At 44.8% G+C, this 18,697-nt stretch overlaps 1 long non-coding RNA gene across 1 annotated transcript in view; it reads right to left on the reverse strand.

The window, feature by feature from the left end:
• Positions 1-9,515: 9,515 nt before the first annotated feature.
• Positions 9,516-18,697, reverse strand: part of LOC117795498 — a 60,516-nt gene continuing 51,334 nt past the window's right edge. The window contains exon 3 of the long non-coding RNA XR_004619548.1: positions 9,516-9,717. This is a non-coding gene — a long non-coding RNA (uncharacterized LOC117795498). The remainder of the gene's footprint in view (positions 9,718-18,697) is intronic.

Consider the following 18,697-nt stretch of genomic DNA (forward strand, 5'->3'; position numbering starts at 1 on the left):
ACCCATCAGAGCTGGAAACTTGTCTTTCTTGTCATCACTGGTCCCTGGTGCCTGCTACAAGGAGACATGGTCAGTAACTATTTGTTGAATGAACTGACAAATCCCCAGGGTCAGTGTGGAAAGAAGGAAGATCAAGCAGGGGATGGCTTGTTCAGCTGGGAAATCCAATGGACGTTTAGGATGCACATTGCCAGCTTGTCTGACGTATTTACATTTCAGAAAGAGGAATGTTCAAACTTAAAAACAATGGAGGAGGGTTTGCTGGGCTGGTCCCTGGCCCCTTCTGCTTGTAGTCCCTCCATTTGTGAAAGGGAATGAAAGAGAATTCATGCCTGCCTTACACTGGCCTTCTCCATTAATCACCAGTCCCCTTCTGTTTGTGTCAAGCCCGCTTTCTCCATCTCCACCATCCTGTGGGCATGGCTACGTGAATCCTGGAGGACACACCAAGGATCCCATTGTGCTTTCCTTCTTTTGTTAACAACAGGGTTCTTAGATTTCTCAAGTAGGGTTGACATTGAGATATTATTTTCAAGGCCCACCACTTAAGTGTTCCTTCTTGACTTTCCTTCTCTTGTGTGTCTTTTTGTAAAACCTTAAAGCCCACTGTCTGAAATACACTATGAAATATTTTTTAAGGAATAACATTAACACAAAGGTGATGATTAGAACAAATGCAGAAGAGGGAACAGCAAGAGGAAAACAATCCGGTCATGCTCAGTTTTCATCATCCTTTAAGGCATCCCCATTTGGAGCAAAGTCTCTCTGATGTGACGTGTTCAGCTTGAATAGCCTTACCTTCAAAAGCAGGAAGGGCAGGGCAGAGACAAAGTGCGTCCCTAAGGCTATCAATGAATCTGCACCAGGAGGAAGACCAGGGACTGGAAACCACTTCTCCTGACTCCTGTGGTGACACTGGGCATGATGCTCATTTTCAGTCATTCATGATTATCACCATGGGAGTGTGACAAACTGCAGTGCCAAGCCCCAGGCTAGGCCAAGTAAATCAGCCTCACTGGGCCAATTGGCCTGGGCTGGGGGGTCCCCCCTCTCTCTCTCCCTCTCTTTCTTCCACATGCACACACACTCTCTCTCTCTCTCTCTCTCTCTCTCTCTCTCACCCAGACCCACCCACACAACATTGAGAAACACAAGGCTGGAAGAGTTCAAGTATTCAACACACACTCACTGAACAAAACTGTGGTCTCCCCTTCAGAGAAGAACATAACTGTAGCTCCAGTGGAAACGTCTTTACTACCAGCTAACATCTACCTGGATACATGTGTGCACTGTCATGCACAGGGCCCTTAGGCTGAGCCACAGGACATCTGAGCAGAGCACACATCTATGATAACTGGAAGTTCAAAGGACTTTCTTACACTTTGTCTCATTAATCCTCTTACTCACCTGCAAGGGAGGTCCTCCCAAGATCACATGTTGAGATGAGTAATGGCAGTCCTCTCTGAGCTGGAATGCTGCACCCAAGATCAACTTGGAGAAGCCGGAAATCAGAAACAATGGAGGATCCCAGATTGATGAAGGAGTAAAAGTGATGATGCAGCTAGGGGTGATGATGCACCTAAGAGTGACCAAGAAGCCAGGAGTGATGATGGTACCAGAAGTGATGATGGCACCAGGTGTGATGATGCACTCAGGAATGATAATAAGACCAGGAGTGATGTTGGGACCAGGAGTGGTGGTGGAACCAAGAGTGATGGAGGAACTGAGAATGACAGAGCACCCAAGAATGATGATGGGAGCAGGAGTGATGGTGAGACCAGGGGTGATGATGGGACCAGGAGTGATAATGGGATCCGGGGACCAGGAGTGATGGTACAACCAGAAATGAAGGAAGAGCTGTAAGTGATGGTGAGGCCAGGAGTTATGGTGGGTCCGGGAGTTATGGAGAAGGCAAAATTCTAACATAAACCTGAGAGTGGCAGGAGGGTGGCACTCAGGTAACCATCCATCAGGGCGGTTTATTATCCATTTCGACCTGATGATCCACGGGTCTATGGAGACTATCGGGAAAGAGCATCCACAGCCAGAGCCCTTCTGCCTGTCTGAGACTCTGCTGTATTAATTCCATGTTCACACAATAACCAGTACACACATGTTTATAGCAGATTTATTCATAAGAGTCCCAAACCAGTAAGAACCCAAATGTCCTTCGACTAGTGCATGGTTAAATAAACTATGGTCCATCAATACCATGAATACAACTCAGTAATAACAAGGTAAGAACTACTGGCACACATGTCAACCTCCAGATAATAATGCTGAAGGAGAAAAGCCAGTCCCCAAGGTCACATGCTGTATAGTTCCATGTATACAGTAATTTTGGAATGATGAAATTTTAGCAACAAGAGACAAAAGTTTGGTTGCCAGGGTTGAGGTGGGGGTGGGAGGCAAATGGATGTGGTTAGAAAAGGACAAGATGTCCTTGTGATGGAAATGCTCTATGCCTTGACTTCATTGCCGTCAGTTTCCCAGTTGTGATATTGTATTATAGTTCTCCAAGATGTTACCATTGGGAAGGCTGAGTGAAAGGAACATGGGATCTCTCTGTGCTATTTCTTACAAATTGTATGTCAATATACAAGGATCTCAAAATAAAAACTTTTAAAAATTTTTAAAAGGAGCTGGTTTTGGGTACACATTTATTCACATACACATAAAACCTAGGTGGAAGTTGCTCCATCACTTCTTGGCTGCAGGGAAGCCAAACCCATTCACACAGGCCCGCCAACATCCACTGCTATCTCTGAACCAAGGCCAAGAGTTAGTACCCTTGTGCCCCAAAGCTTCATGGTAGCACCAAAGCTACAGGCCCTGGGAAGGAAGGGGACCAGCTCCATGTACGGGAAGTGCAGGAAGCCATCAAACGTGTCTGAAGGCCACAGAAGGGCCAGTGAGCAATGTCACCTCCATTATTCGATGAGGATGCCCCAACTGTCAACACAACAGCTACACCTCTGCAGCCATTATCTCCATAAGGTTCTGGTAAAATGTTAACACAATACAAACAAATAACTCAGCTATCATCATAATATCAAGGGTCACCTATGTTTCTTATAAAGGGCCAGATAATGAAAATTTTTAGCTTTGCAGGCCATGTGGACTCTTACAACTGCTTGGCTCTGCCTTTGTAGCTCAAAAGCAATTTACAATATGTAAGCAAATGGGCATGGCTGTGTTCCAATAAAACTTCATTTATAAAAACAGGCAGGATTTGGTCCACAGACCATGGTTTGCTGACACCCACCATACCGACCTCTTACATCTATATGACATTTTTGCAATTCACACAGCATATCCACCACCAGTGGGGCGCGGGTAACTCTTAACTAGGTCAGAAGTGGACCTCTCTCACAGGAGGGGAAGTCTGGGGCAGTAGATGGCCAGACAAGGGTCGGGGGGCCAGGGAAGGGAAATTGAAGGCCAGCTTGGACATCCCACACTGTCAGGAATCCTTAGACTAGGGTGGGGAAAAGCTAGGAATGAAGTGTGTTGTTTTATCCATCAGCAAACAACTGATGGTAAAGGAGTAACTGTCTCATTTTCTCCATCATGCCAGCTCATGAGATTTTCCTCATCATGCCAGAGGGTATAGTCATTCATGCTGATTCCGTTCCAGGCTGAAACTGGGATTGTGGATCAGGAAAGGAAGACACTACTGGGGCAAAAAACCCAGTACTTCTTCCAGTCCAACCCTTGCCAGCTGTGGGAGCTCCAAGCACTCATGTCTCCCTTGCGATTTCTGGAAAATGGCGGGCTGATTGAAAGTAACTTCCCTGAATCACAGGGTCCTTCATGTCATGAAAAGTGAGCTTTCATCTCTACACAGCACAATTCTTTGTATACATTAGAAGATTCAGTGAAGATCATACACAGAATCCTGACCTGCTGCAAACTGCACTTGTTGATTTCGTTCCTGATTTTCTCCCAAACTCATGGCTATATCTGGGTAGAAGGCCCCTGGAGAAACAAAGTGTAGGACTTACAATCCATCTTGGGTATTAAGTTCCTTATCTGAAGCAGACAAAACCTTGGGAAATGACTCAAATGCCAGGAAGGAAGTTTAAAAAAAAAAAAGCTCATTTAAAGCAAGAACAAAAAATGAAAGGCGAGCTAAAATAACAAGGAAAGCCTATGACATCAGCACCGTTTTTCCTATCCACAGTGCCAACCCCCACTCAGAGGAGTGCTGGGTGAATTTTGCAGTTGTGGGTGGGGGATAGAATGGGTGAGGTGCTTCCTTCATGCACTACACCTCTTCTCCTTGAAGCATAATTTACCTGTAGGAAAGAGCATGTATCATAACTCAGCAGCCTGATGGGTTTTCAGCAGCTGGACTCACTTATCAAACCCATTCCCAGGTCAAGAAAAAGAACATCCCTATGCCCTGAGATCCCGGGCACCCCTTCAAACACTGTCATCCTCAAGGGTGATCTCTCTTGACCCTGACAGCGTAACCAGTTGGACAATTTCATCTATGGAGTCACGTTGGGGTATGCTCCTTTTCTTCTGGCTTCTTTTGCCCAATGTTTTTGGTGAGATTCCACCGCACTGCATGTGGTTGTAGAAGGCATGTCTTCATTTCCTTGTTAAGTGTCCCCCTGGGTGAATATTCCACAATTTTTCAATCTGTTCTGCTATTGACAAAATTTGGGTGGCTTCTGGATTTTGTTGTACATGCTTAACCTAGGCGAAGGTCCACCACTCTGAATCCTCCATCTGAATTAATTGAAAGGCATCACCATAGCTGCATGCTGTTCGGCACTCATCTTTCTATTGGGCCCTCCTTAGAAAGTTACCAACTCCCTGGATGCTCTGAGCTGCAGGGGCCTTTCCTCCCAGCAGAAGGCAGAGGACAGGTAAGTGGCACACCTTTTGGCTCCTTCCTCATTTTGCATGGGACCAGCCCTGTATCTGCTTATGTCTGAGCCATGATGTCTTTAAAACTCCCCAGAAGCCCTCCTCTTAGCCCTGACTTCAATATAACTAGAATCAGGGAGAAGATAGAAAGGAGACATGTCAAGAAAAGTCTTGGGGGGCGCCTGGGTGGCACAGCGGTTAAGCGTCTGCCTTCGGCTCAGGGCGTGATCCCGGCGTTATGGGATCGAGCCCCACATCAGGCTCTTCTGCTGGGAGCCTGCTTCTTCCTCTCCCACGCCCCCTGCTTGTGTTCCCTCTCTAGCTGGCTGTCTCTGTCTCTGTCAAATAAATAAATAAAATCTTTCAAAAAAAAAAAAAAGAAAAGAAAAGTCTTGGGACCTAGGATCTGAGCTAGGTTTTAAAGGATAATGTGGTTTTGACCAAGAAAAAGGCTATGTTTAGACACCTGTTTTCTTCAGGACAAGAAACAGTATCTACAGATTTGGAAGCAAGGCCCCATCTTTGGAGTAAAAGTGGGGGTAGAACCAGATAGACTAACTTACATTCTTTTCACTCAGGTGCTTGACCAGGGTACTGTGCGCTCCAGGTTTCTGGTGAAGAACAGAGCGAGGTCCCAGGCAGACACCGGACTTCAGTCCTGAGAATGGGGCTGGCACTCTGATGTGCCAGGCTCACCCCCTGCTCAGGGCACAGCTAACAGTCTGCCCTGTGTGCCCACCATGAGTCCTTCACCTGTTAGGGGGCTGCTCCTGCCATTTTCTCTCCTTCCTGGAAGCTGCTCACCCACCCTGGGACCTTACTAGCAGGAAGGTTAACACACATGGCTGGATTTCCAGAAGCTGCCCCCAAGGCCAGGTCTGTGGAGAGGAACCAGTGACTCGGTTTCCTGTGAGCTTGCTCTGACGTGGCTGAGAGGACAGAGATCTGGAGGGGCTTCCAGAGGCGCTTGCCAGCATGGCTCCAGTTGGATGGGAGGGCCTGCTTTGGCCTCACCATCTCACACTGGGCTCCTTCAGGGACCACCTTCCTTTGATGGCGTGGGTCATGTTGTCAACTTGGGGCAACTGCCAGTGGCCACATGTTTCCCACAGACTCTCTGAAAAATTACCAAGTTTTAAAAATTGGATGTGAATGTTTGTATGTGATTTGAAATTCCAGTCGTATTTACAAGAATACAATGAAATTAGTTCCCTTCCTTTTCCAGAGCTCCAGGCTTCCTCCCAGAGGCTCCCAGTGGGGAGAATTCCCAGTACATCCTTCCATAGTTTTCTCTTCAAATATAAACATATCCATATATGTGCAGTCCTGTCGTGTGCACACTTTGTCACTTACAAATATGTCTTGGAGATTGTCCCTTATCAGCTCCTAAGGCTCTGGCACTTTTTCTCAAGTCTGTGTTCAATAATCTAGTCATAGCTCATGCCATTAACCAGACCCTGCGAACTGCTTTCTTTGTGGGGGGGTGTAGATGGAGGGAGTTTATTTTCCTATTAAGATTTTGGTGAGTTTTTTCCCTGAAATGTAATACATAGCTCTAAAGTTAACCCTTTGTGAGTTGTGTGTGTGTTTGCACGTGTGTGCATTTTTTTTTCTCAGTTTGCCATTTGCCTTTTGACATCATTTATGGTATTTTTTTTTAATTTCCAGAGAACTCTATTTTTATCTAATTAAATTTTTTACCTATGTCCTTCCTGACTTCTGAATTTGTATTTTGTGTGGACAGAGCTTTTCCTATCCCACACCTACAAAAGAATGTTTGCCTGTTCTAGTGGCTTCACGATTTGACTTTACACTTAACATTTTTTGTTATATCTGGAGTATATTTTGATCGACGGGGAAAGTTAAGAGATTTCATTTAATGTTATTCCAGATGGTTATCTACTTGCCTAATTTCATTTACTGACCAAATCTTCCTGCTGTATTTATTTGAAATGCCATTTTATTATAAATGAAGTTCTGATATTATTCAGGTGTCCTCTGCACTCGGTGCTCTTCAGTGGCTCCTGTGTCTACTCATACATCAAACCACCACGTCATTTATGCCTCTGCAGTCTATGACACTTACATCTGAATTTTATGCTCCTGAATCTCCTCTCGATACTTTTATTTCCCTCACTCTTCCTTTTGTAGGAACTCCCTACAGATAAAAACCAGCTTATCTAGCTGAAACTAAATTATCTATTTTTATTTAGACAACCATAAACATATGGATCAATTGGAGAAGAGGTTCGAGTTGATCATGTGAGGATTTTCAATTCCAGAAGAGAGAATATCTTCCCATGTAGCCTTAGCCTTAATTTTTTTTCTCTTTGGTGTTTTAAGTTTTTGTCAAGAGGAATATTTTTTCTTCTTTGGTGTTTTTTAAATCTTTTTTTATTATTATAAATGGAATATTTTTTTCCATTTTATTGTCTGGTTTCTGTTTTTATAAAGTCATTGATTTTCGCAAATTAAACTTGTAGCCAAGCACTTGACTGAACTGTCCGTTATTTAGAATAATTTTTTCAGTTCTCTTTATTCTTTCATATAGAATACATTCTGTCTTCAAACATAATAATTCACCCCTCTCATATTTTTGAACTCAATATTTCTCCTATAATTAATTGTACTAAATAACACCTCAAGAATATGTTCTATGATGTGGCATTAGTTGACATCTTTGTTTGAGGCTTTTATGGGAATGTTACTAGCATTTCACCACAAAACATACATTTTTTTATAATAATATTTTTTTATTATATTATGTTAGTCACCATACAGTACATCCCTGGTTTTTTATGTAAAGTTCGATGATTCATTAGTTGCATATAACACCCAGTGCACCATGCAATACGTGCCCTCCTTAATACCCATCACCAGCCTATCCCATTCCCCCACCCCCTCCCCTCTGAAGCCCTCAGTTTGTTTCTCAGAGTCCACAGTCTCTCATGCTTCATTCCCTCTTCTGTTTACCCCCCCTTTCTTCTTCCCTTTCTTCTCCTACCAATCTTCCTACTTCTTATGTTCCATAGATGAGAGAAACCGTATAATTGTCTTTCTCTGCTTGACTTATTTCACTTAGTATTATCTCCTCCAGTGCCATCCATGTTGCAGCAAATGTTGAGTTCTTAATCCAGTCATCTGTTGAAGGGCATCTCGGCTCCTTCCATGATTTAGCTATTGTGTACAATGCTGCTATGAACATTGGGGTGCATATGGCCCTTCTCTTCACTACGTCTGTATCTTTGGGGTAAACACCCAGTAGTGCAATGGCCGGATCATAGGGTAGCTCAATTTTTAACTTTTTAAGGGACCTCCACACTGTTTTCCAGAGTGGCTGTACCAACTTGCATTCCCACCAACAATGTAGGAGAGATCCCCTCCAGAGTGGCTGTACCAACTTGCATTCCCACCAACAATGTAGGAGAGATCCCCTTTCTCCACATCCTCTCCAACAATTGCTTCTTGCCTTGTCAATTTTTGCCATTCTAAGATACCACCTTATGCCAGTTAGAATGGCAAAAATTGAAACATGCATTTTATCACAGTTTTATCATGTTGTGAAAGAAAATATCTATTTCTATTCAGTTGATTTTTTAAAAAAGATTTTATTTATTTATTTGACAGACAGAGAAAGCACAAGCAAGAGGAGTGGCAGGCAGAGGGAGAGGGAGAAGCAGGCTCCCTGCAGAGCAGGGGGAGCTCAAGGTGGGACTCAATCCCAGGACCCCTGGGAACATGACCTGAGCTAAAGGCCATCGCCTAACCAACTGAGCCACCCAGGTGCCCTTAATTGATTTTTAAAATCAGAAATTTGTTGAATTTCATCAAATGTCTTGCTAACCTCTATGGGAATGATTGTATGTCTTTTCTCTTTTGACTTGGTAGGAGATGCTGGTGGGGCCCACTCCTGAGCCTCCCAGTTGAGATCTGTGTTCAAACTGAGTGTGCTTATCTGCCAGCTGCTGGGAGTGCAGGTTGTTAATGGTTCACAGTTGCCACCTCTCTGAGAATTGCCCTCAGACCCCAGGGCCCTTTTCCCACAGATCCCTTGGAGGTGGAGACAGATCCCTTGGAGGTGGAGACAGCCCCCACTCTGGCGGGGCTGGAGCAGTACAGAAAGCCAGTACCCTGGCCAATATTCTATTTCTTCTGAAGTCACAAGTATTTTTTCCTAGATAAGAAAAACTACAGATACTGAATGTTTCCAGGGTAACATCCATTCTGTTTTACTTACATGGATTTAAACAAAATATCTTTCAAAATTACTTTTTTCTTCATCTGGTTTTAGTGTCAGTTCTTCTTCTCATTTCCACTTTTTTGTTTTGTGCTTCCCTTATTTCCTTGTTATAAAAATAGTTTTGTTGGGTTTTGGTTTTTTTTTTTTTTTGGTATGTAAAACTGCAGATAATAATTTAAAATGAAGAATAAAGTAAAATATTTTTTCAAAATTAAGTAAAAATCATGCCAAATTGCATTACTCTGAGATGACACTATTAATAACTTAGTGGCCTCCCCTTCATAATCTGTTTAGGTATCTATACATACAGACATGTGCGGTCAGCATAATTTGGATAATACTCATGTTATTTTAATCGTAGTCATCATTCTTTATTTAAAAAAAAAGTGGTGTTTTTGTTTGCTTACCTCTTCCCTTTGGCACACACACACAGTCTTTCATTGAATTTAATAGCCGGTGATTTAGTCTCCAACCTTGTGCTTTGGAGTTCTTTGTACTTTAGTTTCTTCGATGATGAAGTTTTTAGCTATTCATTTTTCTTATTGTGTTTGGTTGGCTTTGAAGAGGGGATCTGGACACAGTTTCCATTATTCTGGTATCTTTAAAGGAAAGACCATTGTATTAGCTCCCTATGGCTACTGTAACAAATTAGCACCAACTTAGTGGCTCAAGGTAACACAGATATTTTATCTAATAGTGTTGGAGTTCAGAAGTCTGAAACTTCTCAAACTCAACACCCAAAAAACAAATAATCAAGTAAAAAAATGGGCAGAAGACATGAAAAGACACTTCTCCAAAGAAGACATATGCATGGTTAACAGACATGACAAAATGTTCAACATCATTAGCCATCAAGGAAATTCAAATCAAAACCACAGTAAGATACCACCTTACACCAGTTAGAATGGCAAAAATTGACAAGGCAGGAAACAAGAAATGTTGGAGAGGATGTAGAGAAAGAGGAACCCTCTGACACTGTTGGTGAGAATGCAAGTTGGTACAGCACTCTGGAAAACAGTATGGAGGTTCCTCAAAAAGTTAAAAATAGAGCTACCCTAAGACCCAGCAATCACATTACTAGGTATTTACTCCAAAGATACAGATATAGTGGAAAGAAAGGCCACATGCACCCTAATGTTCATAGAAGCAATGTCCACAACAGCCAAACTGTGGAAGGAGTTGAGATGTCCTTCAACAGATGAATGGATAAAGAAGATGTGGTCCATATGTACAATGGGCTATTACTCAGCCATCAGAAAGGATGAATACCCACCATTTGCATCGACATGGGTTGAACTGGACGGGATTATGCTAAGTGAAACGACTCAAGCAGAGAAAGACAATAATCATATGGTTTCACTTAAATGTGGAACGTAAGGAATAACAGGGAGGACATTAGGAGAAGGAAGGGAAAAATGAAGAGGGGGAAATCAGAGGGGGTGACGAACCATGAGAGACTATGGACCACGGGAAACAAACTGAGGGTTTCAGAGGGAAGGGGGTGGGGGGCGGAGGTAACAGGGTGATGGTTATTAAGGAGGGCATGTATTGCAATGATCACTGGGTGTTATACACAAACAATGAATCATGGAACACTACATCAAAAACTAATGATGTACTGTATGGTGACTAACATAACATAATAAAATTAAATTAAAGAAATCCTTTTATAAATGTGCCCATGCAGGTCAAATCCATGTTGTTCAAAGGTCAACTCACATTCACGACTAAGGATCAGAGAGGTTCAGGGCCAGGTAATGATAGAGTCTGAGGTTGTAACTCATGTGCCCTGTGTTCCCTCAGCACGCAGGAAATACCCCAGGGACTTAACTCAGGAGGACATTGAAGTAAAGTGCTCCTCTCTCCCTTCATCAAGACTGTCAGCTGGTCTCTAAACATAACAGAAGGGCAGGGAAGTTGTTCCACTTATAGACCAACAGGCTAGCTGAGAGTTAAAGGTGTTTTCCCTTACCAGAAGGGGAAGTTTCTTCTCAGATGGCTGCATCTCTGTTACAATACAATGGAGTAGCCGATGCTGCCAGTGCCTCTCCTTGTACCCCCAACTTCCCTCACCGCACACCATCCTGATGACCAACTGCATGCACTGGTCCTTCTGTGCTCAGGGCAGGTCAGAAGTGCCAAGGCATCAGCCAGTGATAACCTCAGCTCACTTGGCCCTCCAGCAGGAAAGCTCTGAGGTGTGTGCACCAGCCCACTCCCAGGTTTCCCAGCAGGACAAGGCTCCAACTCTCACAGGGATCACCTACTGGTAGCCCTTTCTGCTGCTTCTATTCCCCAGCAAATGAAGACATGCAGGACCTTTCAGACACCTGCACACAAGGCCGCATGCCTGGGGAAAGAGAAGTCTAGGAGACTTGTCTGCCTCAGCAGCCCTCTTCTCCTGGCAGGCGATGGTTCCCCAGGGACAGACTCTTTCCAGAGCATTACCCTCTGCCCTGATGGAGACTTTACCACTTACTTTTTTTTAAAGCTACTGATGTTTGTAGCTTCAATGCCAGACATTGTGCTAAAAGTGTCTCATTATATTCTTTAGTCTGAATAATGAAAAGGGGGGATTATTCCCACCGTTTACAGATGTGAGAAAGAAACTCAAAGAACCTAAGCTTCAGAAAGTGTAGAAAAGCTCCAGATTATGCAGGAATGGTGGCCCTCACATCTTGGAGGCACACTGCCTCAATGAAAGGTTCTGTTCTTATTCACAAGGTTGACTTCCTCAGCCAAGTTGAGTGATGACCAGCAGGGTAGGAGCCTGTTCCCTGTCTCATTTCTGAGAAGTAAGGGTCATAAGGCTCACCCTTACACCGTTATGTCCAGGTCCCCACAAATTAGGGGGCTGCGTTTTGGCTGTCTCCCCAAAGAACAAGGAGTCTACAGCTAAGAGCTGCATCCACCCAGAACCTGTGAGCCCTGCCTCTAGACCACACCCTGGATACCTGACATATCCAGTGTTGGTGGGCTCTTTCCTGGCTGGTCTGTCCTCCTGTGGGAGGAATAGCCCTTGGTGTGTGCACCCTGACCCCAAAGGGTGGCCTTGGCTGTTTTTTAAGGTGTTTATGGGGTGGGTCTGCCTACGTAGGCAGGCTGGGTTATTATGCATGTGCCCACGAGACCCCTTGAGGTGCAGGACAGCTAAACCGGAGGAGGGGGGAGGCAGCCATGGGAGGAGGGCCAGGAGAAGCTTTGCCCCAGCTGCCATGTTCCAGCAGGAACATGGAGGAGTCTGAGAGCCCTAACTTCAGACTTCCAGGGATTCTAGGTCGTTAGGAAGGTATATTTGTCAAGATAGCAAGATAAATTGTGTTTTATTTTAACAGTTTCTTGGCTTGACTTCGGAATTTTAAATATTTATTTATTTTTAAATTTTATTTTATTATATTATGTTAATCACCATACAGTACATCCCCAGATTCCGATGTAAAGTTTGATGCTTCATTAGTTGCGTATAACACCCAGTGCACCATGCAATACGTGCCCTCCTTACTACCCATCACCAGTCTATCCCATTCCCCCACCCCCTCCCCTCTGAAGTCTTCAGTTTGTTTCTCATAGTCCATAGTCTCTCATGTTTCATTCCCCCTTCTGATTACCCCCCTTTTCTTTATCCCTTTCTTCCCCTACCGATCATCCTAGTTCTTATGTTCCATAGATGAGAGAAATCATATGATAATTGTCTTTCTCTGCTTGACTTATTTCACTTAGCATTATCTCCTCCAGTGCCGTCCATGTTGCAGCAAATGTTGAGAATTCGTTCTTTCTGATAGCTGAGTAATATTCCATTGTATATATGGACCACAGCTTCTTAATCCAGTCATCTGTTGAAGGGCATCTCGGCTCCTTCCATGATTTGGCTATTGTGGACAATGCAGCTATGAACATTGGGGTGCATATGGCCCTTCTCTTTACTACGTCTGTATCTTTGGGGTAAACACCCAGTAGTGCAATGGCTGGGTCATAGGGTAGTAATCTACAGTAAACAGGCCTCTCATTGTGCTCTTGCTTCAGACCCCAACATCTCAGGGGCAGACTGGGGGCTGTGGGGGTGAGAACAGTAAGTTCAGGGAGCACAGAGAAGCTTCCAGGGCTTTCAGAAGCCCCAGTGCCCTGCCTGCCAACCTGGCCCAAGCAGGCTGACCCTGCCCACATTGGCAATGCTTTACCCATGTGTCTGTGTGCCCAGCTCTGGAAGTCACAATGGCTTGCAAACTCCCCAGTGACTTCAAGCTTTCTGAGACGCACCACTTTGTGAATAAGAAGACTGATACCCTGCAAGGCAAGGAGGAAATTGCCCCTTGCAAATCAGCTGAAGCTACTTTTTGACTCCAGGAAACCATAGCACACAGCATCGTGACACCGAACAAAATGATGAAGCTTTACAGACTATTTCCAGAAGAATAACCAGACTGAGTCTGGCAAACCCCTCCACCCTGACAGAGGTTCTCAGAGTGAAATGGGCTTTGATTCAGTCCATTTATAGTGAGACACTGGTCCCTCTCCCTTCTGGCCTTGCTGTTCTCTTTCTTAAAATGACTTCACAGGAGATTTTCCTGATGGTGAAATTCAGCCCCTAGTCTTAGCAGAAAGTGTACATTTTCTTTTGCTTACAGCAGGTCTTTCGTTATGTGTGAGAGAAGCCTAGCAGGTGACAATCGACATGTTTCTCCCCAAGATGTTTCATAGTAAACTAGTTGTACGTCCCATGAGTTAACTTCCTAAAAGAAAGATTGATTAGATAAGTACTCTACTAGGTCTGGCTAAGGTTACATCTATTTGGGGGAAGTGAGTTTACAAATATCAACAAAACAGTCATATGTTTTTCATAACCTCCTGCCTAACATTTTAGGAATGTTCACGCTGGGGATTATTCTGTCAGAGGTTCTCAAATATTAGTATGTATCGGAATGACTGGGTGGCTCCTGCAAGAAGCAGATGCCTGGCCTCCACCCCAGACTTACAAGAGCTGATTCTTGGGGGCTAGAGTGGGGATGCCTGTCCTTCTAATTAGCACCTTAGGTGATTCTAATGGAAGCCAGGGAAATGCACAAAGATAGCACCATCCACAGTGCTTATGTCACATCCAGAGGGAGGTGGTGGGGGGCAAGTTTTGGGAACAAAAATCTGTTTTTGAAGTAAGGTGAAAGGAAGAAGTTTGCACCAGGTAACAAAGAGTTCTTTAGTCAAATAGTAAGAATGGATGAAACATCAAAAATGTTAGGTATCTCAGTTCATAATGATACTAAACACAAACTGAAAACCAAAATTGTTAGACACTGGTGTACAGACTCTAAGGTGACTCCATAGTTGCTTCTCCCTGGAGCCAGGCACTCGGTCTTCTAACTCCAGAAAATAGGTTCTGCCAACATTCTGAGTGAGCTGGGAGGCAGGTCCTTCCCTGACCAAGCTTCTGATGAGACTGCAGCTCCAGCCGACTTTTGACTGTAGCCTGGTGAGATCCTGAGTAGAGGACTTGCCGGTCAGACATATTATGAGTTCCCAACCCACAGAAACTGGGAGGTACTGAAAGCAGGTTGCTGTAAGCTGTTAAGTTTGTGGCCATTCGTTACCCAGCAATAGAAACTGATCCTTCTACCTTTGAGAATCCTAGAGAAATACCTCCTTTAGAAGGAGAAGGAAAAGCAGAAGGAGAAGAAGAAGTGGGGGGGAAGAGGAGAAGAAGAGGAAGAAGGAGGATCAGGAAGGGAGAGAGAGGAGGGGGAGAGGGAGAAAGTGGGGAAGGAGAGAAGGAAGAGAAGGGAGAAGAGGAGGAGAAAGAAAGAGAAAGAAAGAAAGAAAAATAAGGCAAAGGTGAATAAAAGGACAGAAGAAAGCATTTGTCCTGCCTTTCCTAGAAAAACTGTACCTTAGGGCAACACAATAGTGGATGAAGCCAATTTTCTCTTTATGAAAATATTTCAGCTAATAAACTAGATAATAATAAAATTAAAATACCAATATTTGGCTGTCTCCCCATCAAGTAATGGCAGTGATCAGCAACGGCTGCTAACAGAGCAAAAAGAGAGACAAGTGGACAGTCTGTGCCTCCTGAGAGAATTACTCCACACCTCTTATGACATGGCTTTACAAGTCAACCAACCCACAAACCCATTCCTGAAGCCGACCAAGCTTCTAGATCTACCCGTCAATGTGAAGACAATACACAGTATTAGGAGGACATGGTAAAAACACCACAGAGATGCAATCAGCAAAATCCAGACTGTAGAAAGCTCTACGAGACAATTAACTAGTTTCTTTAGCTGTCAGGGGTGGGGGTGGGGGTGGGGGAACCTATAGAGTAAAGGAGGCTTAGGAGACATATCAGCCAATTGCTATTTTGAGCTTTATCTGGGTCCCAGTTCAAACAAGTCCTAGAGATCAGTCATAGGAATATTAAGGTAATAGTGATCTTAATTGGGTATTTGATGATGATTATCCTTCTTTAAAGTATGTTACTGCTGTTAGACTATATACTTTTAAAGTTTCTTTATCCACTAGAGATATTTTCTGAAATATTTGTAGGAGAGCTATTGCCCCCCTGGGATTTGATGCTTGGGGTGCAAACGAGATGGGATTGGCCATGCAGTTACTGAAGCTGGGTGATGGGCACATGAAGGTCACTGTGCTACTGAGTATTATTGAATTATTCCCTTGACTTCTATATGTGATTGAAAATGTCCAAAATAAAAAGTTAGAATTACAAGGGGAAAATTGGCAAAGGCACAGTCCTTTAAGACTAGAGTTTAAGGGACTAATCGTTTCTTCCCATGAAAACTCTCTCCTGCACGTCAACATAGAAAATGAGCAGAGAAATCATATTTGCTTCAAAGAGACGAATCTACGTGGCCAATGGCACCGGAACACGTCCATTACAAGAAATGAGGCGAGACTGACTCACGGTTGTCGTGTGGAATTAGGTGATGACAGTGAAATATTTCCTTCCCTTCCCAGCCTGCTTGGAACTCCTCAGTTCCTGTGTTGTGCAATCATCCTGACTCTGATAACGGCCTGTCAGACAGCTGCACGTCTCTGCAGACTCTCACTTCAGCATGAAGGGCACTTTTGTTGAAGTAAAAAGGTGTTTGGGAAACTTTACGTTTGCTTGGCTTTAGAAGCTGAGTGCTGATTGAAGTGTTCAATTACCTCGATTTCCCTGTGGATAAAAACGACCAGAGGCCTGGACAGATAATGGCCACAGAGGCTGGAGGCTGTGAGGTGAGGCCTGGGTCTGGGGCAGGGGGCAGAGGGCAGGGCAAGAATGCAGAATGAGGGTCTCTGTGCTGATTTGGCTCCAGAGCCCTCAAGGGGTGGAGTCTGGCCCAGTCAGCCTGTGGCTCGCAACAGCAGTGGCCCTAGGACATTCAGATTGACGCTGCCCTCCCAGCTTTGTGATCAAACAATAACTTTTACCTCTGATATTATCCAGGCCTGCTGAGGTGTACCCTGGATGCCTCTGCAGTGTACTGTACTGGCTTGCACACCTCCAGCACCCCTGTCACACCCTTGGAAGCCAGATAACACCTACTCAGAAAGGTTAAGGCAGCACCATTGAGGGGGGCAGGGCGTCAGGCCAGGGCTACTGTAAGACCAGTCATGACTACTCGGGTGATTTCTCTTTTATGTCTTCTTAGCTTCATGACAACCCTGGAAAGGGAGCCCTAAGATCGTCCCGTTAACAGATGAGGAGACTGGGCTACGCACAACCAGGTGCCTATGCCAAGGTCATGACTGAGGCAGGCTTTGAACTCCAGGCCCTTTGCCTCTTACGCCCCCTGGCCCATGACTCCTGGTGCACGAAGCCCAGCAACATGGGACGGGCGGGCAGGGCTGGGGACAAGCCGAAGCACCACACAGGCGACCGCATAGGTAGAGACGGATCTGCAAGTATCTTGGCCTGGCCCTGCCCTCAGAGACACCCAGAAAATTCTCCCAAGGTAAGAGATTCCAGAGAACCTTCAGAGGGGCTTCTCTGCAGAACGTTGTTCAGGAATGCCTGGCCTTCAAGTGCCCAACACTGTGCAGGGCGCTATAAGCCATAGTAATCACCTGCGAACACCTTCGCAAAGGGGTCCTGATAAATGACTAATTACATCCTCTCCGGGGGGAAAAAACGGCCCCTACTTAGAGCATTTGCCTCTGTCCGTGGTGTAAATACTTCTACTGTGGCTGGTTTCCATCTGCCTTAATGACACCAAACAGGGAGCAGGGAAGGTATGTGAGGACACACTATCATGGAGCATTTCCACCTTACAGGTGCTGTATAACCTGCAGAACACAGATTGTCGTAAAAATAACCAGACACACATAAGTTTGAAACAATGGTTACAATTTATTTATTTATGTTTACATAGTTTATTTTTAATAATTGCCGTATTTAACAACCAGCTTGCAGGATTCCCCCAGATTTTACAATCTGCTGCAGGCCCCGGCTCCCTGTGAATGAGTCACACAGCTCTGGAAACCTAGTTGGAAAGAGGAGTAGCATGCGAGCCAGAGGACCCTTAAGGGCTGAGCCTGTTCAGTGCTGGGTGCGGGGGTAAACACACACACGTGTGGACTGATTGAGTCTTAGTGCGAGGCCACCGTTAGTTCAACCTCTGCAGATGAGAGTGGGAAAGTACAGAGCTGCCCTTCAGCTCATGGGCTCCAGCTTGAGCCTAATATGGAAGTCGAGGGTGTTCTGCTGGTACAAAGACAGGGATCGCAGGAAGCTTGTCAAATTGTTCATTCGATTAGAATCAAGGACCAGGAAACAGTGTGGGCCTTGCCTGTCAGTGATTATTTAGAGCACACACAATACATGTCTTTCAGTTTGTCTGTGGGGGCCAGCTTGACCTTGCTGGGGACCCTTGGGTTTTGCTGCCTGTGGACCACCTAAGCAATCAAACAGAAGCTGTTGTGCCAAGTGGTGACAGGGCTCATCAGATACACTGCAAAGCACATGTGTCCTGTGGCTTAGGAACCTCGCCATTGTCTCCGGAGCTGCAGCAGCTGTGGGAGCCAGGGGCTGTGTGGCTCAGTGTGAGTGCACTGGCCCCTGTTGGCCCCTGGGGACCGGCGCTGCTCTAAATCATAGGACATTCACTCTGCATAATTGTTTTCTCGTCAAACATCACTTGTTAAGAATCTACTTTCGGAAAGATTATTACATTGGGAAGCAGGAGTGCTGAGTTATCACAAAGCTAATGGTGAGTTTAAAACTTTAGGGGAGGCTCACTTGCATTCAGAGCCTGGCTTCAGTGATACCCAGGTAAGATGTTAGTCAGATCTAACTCCATGATGCTGTGAGAGGAGAAGTAGCAAAGTATGAACAGGTTTTAAAACTGTGTTGTGTTAAGAGGGAAGAAGGTGGCCCAGGCTCTCAGCTCACAGAGCTGGTTACAGGGACAGTCAGTAGAGGGCCGAGGGGCTTCATGGTAGTTGGAGTCCAGAGTTTTGAGGGATTGCTCCAAATCCCTGGAGAATGGAAATCACCTACCTTTCCCAGATGTAACTGGAATGTGGGCTCCCTGCCCTGTAGCTGGTCAGTGAAGCTCCCCAAATTAATACAAATCCACAACCACACAA

This window comes from Ailuropoda melanoleuca, chromosome 13 (assembly GCF_002007445.2).
Source record: "Ailuropoda melanoleuca isolate Jingjing chromosome 13, ASM200744v2, whole genome shotgun sequence".
NCBI classification, from domain to species: domain Eukaryota; kingdom Metazoa; phylum Chordata; class Mammalia; order Carnivora; family Ursidae; genus Ailuropoda; species Ailuropoda melanoleuca.